This window comes from Amphiura filiformis, chromosome 8, assembly GCF_039555335.1.
Source record: "Amphiura filiformis chromosome 8, Afil_fr2py, whole genome shotgun sequence".
NCBI lineage: Eukaryota > Metazoa > Echinodermata > Ophiuroidea > Amphilepidida > Amphiuridae > Amphiura > Amphiura filiformis.
In genome coordinates this window covers 14102650-14111121 of record NC_092635.1, presented here as the reverse complement: position 1 = coordinate 14111121, position 8472 = coordinate 14102650, and positions in this window count along the sequence as shown.

The following is an 8472-nucleotide window of genomic DNA, read 5'->3' as shown; positions in this document are numbered from 1 at the left end:
TTTCAAAATGTAAACAAGTGCTGCTCTTCTCTGACAAAAACTTTAGGAGCATGTCCAGAAACCATTAACTGGGGCGGGGTGGGCTGAGTGGCTTAATGTGTTCTTCAAGATGGGCTGACTTGACATGATTTTGGCATAAACCTGATTAGACATGCACCTGTTTACTGATGCTTTCAGATGTTTATGTATACATATTTCTAAAGTGATGATCTTTGTCAAATAAATATAATGAAATTTGAGATGAATGTGCAGTAAAGTAATCTGTCCGTGAAAAAATGACCTCCATCATTATATATAAATCATTCTGTATTACAAAATCAATTTTCTTGTGAAGTTGAGATATTTATTGTTTTTATTAAGAAATACATGTAAATAAAATGTACTATATGCCTTATTTCAGGTGCCGTACTCATAAATGAAACAATTCTATTATGGTATGGTCAATTTACTGTGAAATCAAAAGAGTAAGTCAGCTTATGAATTGGACGAATATGAGTTACTGCTATTGATTTTATGTTGTAGCCATTTTTAAATATGTAAAAGTTCAAGTTCAAGTTTATTTCACCATCATCATATCATCATATAGGTAACAAAATATAGAGAAAAGGATGGTAGGACAATCACAAGAGCAAAGCTCGAAAGACGTGATTGCCCTCAGTGCAAAAACGAAAGACGCCTACAAACAACAGACAAAGACGGGGTGAAAAACGGCAGACTGACAGTACTAGTGCAGACAGACAAAGAGCGTTGGCAATGGCATTTAAGGAAAATTATGGAGAGGGATAGAAGTATGTATATGTTAACTTAAGTACAACTTACAATATTATGATACAATTCTGAATACAATATATCTATGAGTATGAAGAAATTAAGTAATCTTTATAGTTGTGTTTAAAAGAATTAGGAGACAAAGCCATTTTGATTACGTGGGGATAGAATTCCAAAGCAATGGACCCTGCCTCCTAATAGTGTTTCTAGCCAAATCATATTTGAATATTGCAGGATGAAAACAATGATATGAACGAGTGGAATAACTATGGATGGCCATATTTTTAACGAAGTAATTTGAAGAATTAGACGGCATGTTGTTAATGCTGAAATTATACATAAATAAAGCTTTGATGAGTTTATGAATGTCAAAAATATTCAAAGTATTTAGCTGAGAAAATAAAAAAAGGCGATGTGTGGGCCAACCAGGTTGAATTAGTACATAACCTGATAATCCTCTTTTGTTTAACAAAAATAGAATTCAAATTACAATTGTTGGGATCTTTGCCCAAATTATATTACAGTAGTATAAATGGGGTAGAACAAGTGTATTGTACAAGGTAAATAACGTATTACGAAAGAATATGCTTAAGGCGATACAGAATTCCACTATACCTTGAAACAATATTGGTAACATAAGAATTGTGAGCATACCATGTAAGAGATTCATCAAGAATAACACCCAAAAATTTTGTATGAGTTACTTTAACAAGTTCAATGCCATCAATAAAAATGTGTGTATTGTGATAAGTGCGATTACTATGGCGGTTTTAAAAATAATATAATTTGTTTTTTTTTAACATTAAGGGACAACCTATTAGCTTTGAACCAAACAGAAATATTAATTAATTCATTGTTAACAGAACTAATAAGTTCATCGAGGTCAGAATTTGACAAAATAGCATTGGTATCATCTGCATAAATATAAAAAGACAAATCTTTTGAAGAATACACAATATCATTAAGAAAAATAATAAAAAGAAGGGGACCCAATACAGAACCTTGAGGAACACCGCATTTAACAGTACTTTGATAAGATTTACAATTATTGAACACAACATATTGTTTTCTGTTTGAAAGGTAGCTCCTGAACCACTCCAAGGCCTTTCCACGGACTCCATAATGGTGAAGCTTCTCAATGAGAATATCGTGATTGATCGTATCGAAAGCCTTGGAGAGGTCCAGGAAAATACCCAATGTATGGTGGCCTTTATCAAGATGAGAAACGATCTTATTGTATGCCTCTAAAACAGCCATGTAGGATGAAAAATTTGTTCTAAAACCAAATTGACTTCGATGAAGTAATGAATGATATGTTAGAAAATTATAAAGTCTCTTATGAATTATACGCTCAAAAAGTTTTGAAAACACAGGTAGGATCGAGATTGGGCGATAATTATTACATAAATTGGAGTCTCCAGCTTTAAAAATAGGAACAACTTTGGCGTGCTTTAGCTCATCTGGAAAAATTCCATTTGAAATAGACAAATTAAATATGTGAACCAACGGAGCAGCAATCAGGTGTTTGACAGATTTTACTCATAAATGAAACAATTCTATTATGGTATGGTCAATTTACTGTGAAATCAAAAGAGTAAGTCAGCTTATGAATTGGACGAATATGAGTTACTGCTATTGATTTTATGTTGTAGCCATTTTTAAATATGTAAAAAGGTTGAAATGTGAAGCTTGAGTCATCTCACAAGACATAAAGAATGAAGTAAACTGCTTAAAGGAGGGTGATCTGATCAACAACCCTGGGAAATATAAGAGCTGAAAATGGTTTGGATTTTGAAGCAATGTGGGAAATATAAGAGCTGAAAAATGGTTTGGATTTTGAAGCAATGTGGGATAACCCATTATTCATGTAGTACTCTATGGGACATTCAAATTCACATTTTGGGGTTTCTTCTCAAAAAGGATTCAAATATCAGGTGGCAATTCGAGAGTGGGTTAGTCATGGTCAAATGAAAAAAAAAAAGTGAAATATTGGACTATCCTCCTTTAAGTGACTTACAGATGCACAAAGACTTATTTAAGGAAGGAAATACAAAAACATTTGTTACTATGTGATTCAATATACTCATAAACGTGTGTTATAATATATGTGACCGTACACCACGAATGAGCCGTAAATGTCCTCAATTGTATTCTGAGTTACAGTGTAAAATGGGCATGAAGGTCGTATTCATAGGTACCTCAATTTGGTGCTACGTGTACCTCATTTAATGAGATACAAGTAGCACCAAATTGAAATACCTATGAATATGACCTTCATGCCCATTTTACACTGTAACTCAGAATACAATTGAGGACATTTACGGCTCATTCGTGGTGAACGGTCACATATACTGTATTGGTTGTGTGGGTTTGAAATTGGTGGTGGGTTTTGATTTCAAATATGTGAAAATGAGGTGATAATCATATCATTATGTCTTGATGAGATATAAGGTTAACAATTTGTTGAGGACTGAATATGTGTGTTCTGTTTGAATATTAATTTATATAATATTGGATGGCCGTTTCTGTGTAATAGAAGGATATAGCGCATCAGCCATGAAAATACTGTCTGGTACTTAATGGCTTATGCTTTATATTTTTGAATCTCAGCCATCCAATATTATTATCATTATGATTATATTATTATATAATATGAAGCCTTTTCACTGCTAATTTTAGAATTATGCTAGCCATTTGAATGTTATGCAGGTAGGACAGCATAACAAACCGTGCGACTCTCCTCTCAGGATTATGTCAAATCAAAATCTTGTATGGTATTGTGTGGCAAAGATAAAAGCTTCATATTATGTATCCACACATGAAAGTTTTTGTGAATTCAGTGCGACATATCCTAAATTTGATTGGAGAGATATTGGTTCTCATGTTCTCATCTTCCATGATTGTCTTCAATAGTCGGGCTGACATCACACAAAGATGATAATCAATTTCCATGGGACCAATATGCACATGTTCATTGTGGCTCTGAGATGCCAAGCTCATTTTACTGAAAGTGGCAAGAAAAACCTGACAAAGTGTATATTCTGGCTAACAAGCCCTAAAACATGCTGAAAATAAGTAAAAATGTAGCAATTTTTGTGACAAACTGAAATTCAGGCAAAAACCTAAAATGTGGCATCTCTGCTGGCTGTTTGTCATCTTTGCTGACCAGGTTTTGTAGTTCTTTGTTTGCACTTGAAATTGTGTACAAAGGCAACAACTTTTTGGCATGTCTGATAGGTACAATAGTGGATGATGTGAGATAACATTGTAAAGGAGAGCTAAGTTCATTTCAGGAATGATCTTCAAGCTTCTCAGAACAGATATTGAAGAAGATGGTGCAGATTGTTTTGAGGTGTGGAGTAATAGTACATAAAAAGACACTTGGTTTTTGGATTGAATTTAATACCTCAAGATTGAAACATATCTGCTCTTCCCAAGCCGAGTCATAATTCTAGTTGGCAGATTTAGTAAATACTGTTTGAGTCTAAAATTTTAAAAAGATTAGTAGGTTTTGTAAAGCCTTAAATTACAGTTTGTGGTAAGAAGTTTAAAGATGACGTAGATGTTATTATTTTGTTAATCTTTATTTCCAGATAAGTTGATATTGTAAGGCAGCATTTGGCCATGAAAATCAAATCAGAAACTTGATTTCAAGATATCACACCACTTACAAGTTACAGTTACAAGGGAAATTGTCTTGTTTTAAACGTACATTTTGTCCATTATAGAGCAGCTTTAATATATTTAATATTGTGTAGTACTAATTTTGTGTGTGAAAGGAATCTGGCCAGAAAGTAACAAGGCTGAAAAGGTTTGTCAGGTCTGGTGATTAATTAGTTTTAGTCAAGACCAAAAAGAAATTAAGAAAAACAGTTTTTCTACTGACAGTTTCGCCAGAAACTTCCCACCTTTTTCAAAGCATTGATGATGTTTTTGATCTATCTGCTTGGGTGGGAATGTTATTGTTTTACTGGAAGCATTCCTGTTTCCAACATTGGTCTTGATCCTCAACTCTAAAGACAGGAGTATTTCCGGTAAAATAATAACATCCGGTCACGATTCCTGCTCCATGCAGATGGATCAATAACATCATCAACTCTTTGAGAAAGCACCTTCTGGGGAAACTGTCAGTAGAAAGACCTTTTGTTTTTGACAAAATAAATCTAAAGAACAGAATGTAAATTTCCATGTTCATTGTTGTATAACATATCTTTGAATTAAACTAAACCTGCCAACACAGATTAGTAGTTTTGAAGGCTAACAAAAGAACACAATGAAGAAACTAAAGGAAATATAAAATGAAAAAAACAAACAAATTTTATATGCATTCAACTTGGTATTAATTAATTTCATAATTCAAAACTACTGATCTGTTAGTTGGAAACTTGTTTACTCTATGGATACAATGTATACAATTTATTTTAGTGTTGTTTTTTAATTGTAGCCATTTACTTGTCAGGATAGCTTTAAAAGTGCACATAAATTATTTGCAATGTACAAAGCAGAATGATCTAGTTTAAGCAGTAGCATATCTCATTTATATTTTGGGCATGGACTTTTTATTAGGATAAACTTCTTTTTTACTACCATGAAAACTTAACAGCCAGTCAATTCTTGGTGGTTTATTCACATACTCAATAATACTTGTAAACTATCCATGTGTTAAATGCATATCTTATTCATAAAATAATATGTTAATATCACTACATAATTGATTGGATTACAAATATTCTAGTTAATTTCAATCTTCCCTTTATTGTTCATGGATTCTCATCCTATGTTAAGATTCCCACAGTCTTTAAATGTAATGGATTTAAAAAATAGCAACAATCATGTCAAAGTTATAGAATTTTGGTCATGGACATTCTAGAAAAGGGTCATAGGTGGTGAAAAAATATGTCAAAAGTCATAGACAATCCCGGATTTTGCTATTTTGAATGCGATGAAAGAGACTGTTGTTTGTACATATAAGTGAGGGGTGATTTGGGTATCTTGTCGTATATGTTGGTCTGTGTTTTGTGATAGGGTTATGGAATCTGTGTGAACCCTGTATATATATAATTATAATAAGACTGTGTTTAAGCTGCTGATTGTATGTAGTAGATAAAGGGTGAGAAACAGACCATTACCATAGATAATCGGTGTCTTGTTGAGGTATGGTTAGCATGTTTAGTCGCCGAAGGCGAGACCCCGAAGGGGTCGAGCCTTCCAGCACTCAATCATGCTAATCCATACCTCAACAAGACACCGATTATCTATGGTAATGGTCTGTTTTGAACCGCTTATCTTACATATGGTGAGCCAAAATAAACGAATTTGTTGTTATGGTTTATTCATTTTCCAAAAGACAAACTGGAAAAGCTGATATGATTATCTTGTGTAAGTTTAGGGTTTTCCAAAAATAAAAACACACCGAGACAGTGTAATATTCTTCCCGTATGTCCTGCGTTCGAGTCTAAGAGACTTATCAAGTATCAGTTGCAAGTGATTTAATCAAATCAATACAGCATTGATTTTAACGGGAGATTCTATTCAATTCATTTGTGGTCCTGTCCCACTCGATAGCCTTATTTAATTCTTATTATTAATTCTTTATACATATTCGTAATATTAATAATGAATATGTAAACAGTTCAAAGGTCAAATTACCAAAGTGGGTGTGTTTTACCTAGACATGACGGTAACTCATTTAACACCATAGAATTTATATTTATCTTTAATATACTTATAGAACAAATGTCCTGAACCAAATCAACGCATATTCCTTGGTACCCTCCTCGACCTATTTTGGTTGGGGTTAGGCCTCAAATTGTTGTAGTTTTTCTACATCTAGTCTTGTGGCCTGTAATGTACTGCATTTTAGGTGCAAAATATCCTTGGTTGAACTTAATTTGTAAGACCTCATGGCTCTTGTTTTGTTACCTACTTTGTCGGAATCTGCGTTTGTTGGGAGAGGGGGGACAAAGGTAGATTGACATCCTCGTTCTAATTATACAGGCTTTAAGGGACATAATACAAACTAATTTGCATTATTCAATAAAGGTGTTTTTGGTGTCATTCAATACACACAAGTATTGTTTGCCATCTTCATTTAAATCTAATATGCATAAACTTGCATAATAATTTATGCTGATCGTGTAAAATATATTAAACGTTGATGCATTTTAAGTTTGTTGAAATGTCCAAAAAGTCAAATAATGTGGCCAGTGTTTCTAAATATGAACACGTACTTCTCCTGTTCAAAATTGATTGACCTGACCAAGATTATCTTGACCTGACCAGATTATCTTGACCTGTCCAGATTATCTTGACCTGTCCAGATTATCTTGACCTGTCCACATTACTTGATATAATCAACAGTTGACCAGACTTTGAACAAAAGAAATACAATAGATAATGGAACAAAAGAAGAGGGCTAGACGTATATATTTAGATATTGTGTGTTGTCATATATTTCACAGTGCCTAATTTATCTGTACTGAATATAGGAGTGATAAGTCAAGATTTTGTGTTTACTCAAGAATCAATATATCAGTATTGTTTTATGATATGAGAATAAAAGAAATGGAACTTTTTTTGCAATTCAGTGTTGTATCAATTATTTCGTATCTTATGTGTCACATAATTATTATCATTACCACATATTTGCAGAGGATAGAATTTTTGAACTCTCAACTGATTTCAGATTTTGCCATCCTAACATTTAGAATATTAGAGGACTTAAACCGAAGAAGAGTAGTGGTTATAAAATGTCAGAGTGTTCTTAACTTTCCAGCTTTCCAATGCTATTTTGCGACTTGCATACATTGAACTGTACATTACTTTCAATTTAGAATCCATTCCAGTTGTACATTTACCAGCAAATGAAATCTTAATACTGACACTGACATTACAAACGAGTGTATTTTTAATAAATCTATTCAAGTTTAAATCTTACAAACATTTCACTCGAATACTAAGTCACAATGTACCAATGATAAACAAGATAAATAGTAAGTAAAAAAAAACCGATTCACCATTGGTCACCAATCGTATATGTAGGAATTAAAAAACAATGCTGATATATAGGAATTAAAAAAACAATGCTGATTTAAGCCCGAAGCGCACAAATATGTAGCGGCGAAAGGACGGCACTTTTTAAAAATATTACATCTACATTTATATAGGTTTATTTTGATAAGCAGCTGAATACGACCAGCTTTAACATATAATCATATCTGAATAAAAAAAGTGAGTTCTAGGAAGTATAAATACATATATACTGCGCCAATAAAGTATCCTTACACTTGGAAAAATAATCACAATTTCCAAACTGAACAATATTGGGGTAAATTTGTTTTTTTAATAGATGCACTATCTAATCCTGCACATTATGACACCACATTGAATCCAATGTGACTTCAAGAAGCAAAGTTACAAGCATTTGATTAGACGAAGGTCCAGTTTTAAAAGTGACAAACTGGCCTATTCAAAACTCCACAGACTAGACATCTGGTTTGAGAGTGGTGACTGGCTAATTTATGCATTTGGCTTTAATTTAAAACAAAAGGAACAAAAGAAAACTGAAACAAAAGAACTGACAAATAAAATGAAAGTTATGAAAAGTACAGAGAAGTAAAAACTGAAATAAAAACTGCTTCATTGAAGAAACTGTGTTGTCTCTTTGTTTCGCTTGTTGGAGTCTTTTTGCGCCTACGTATACTA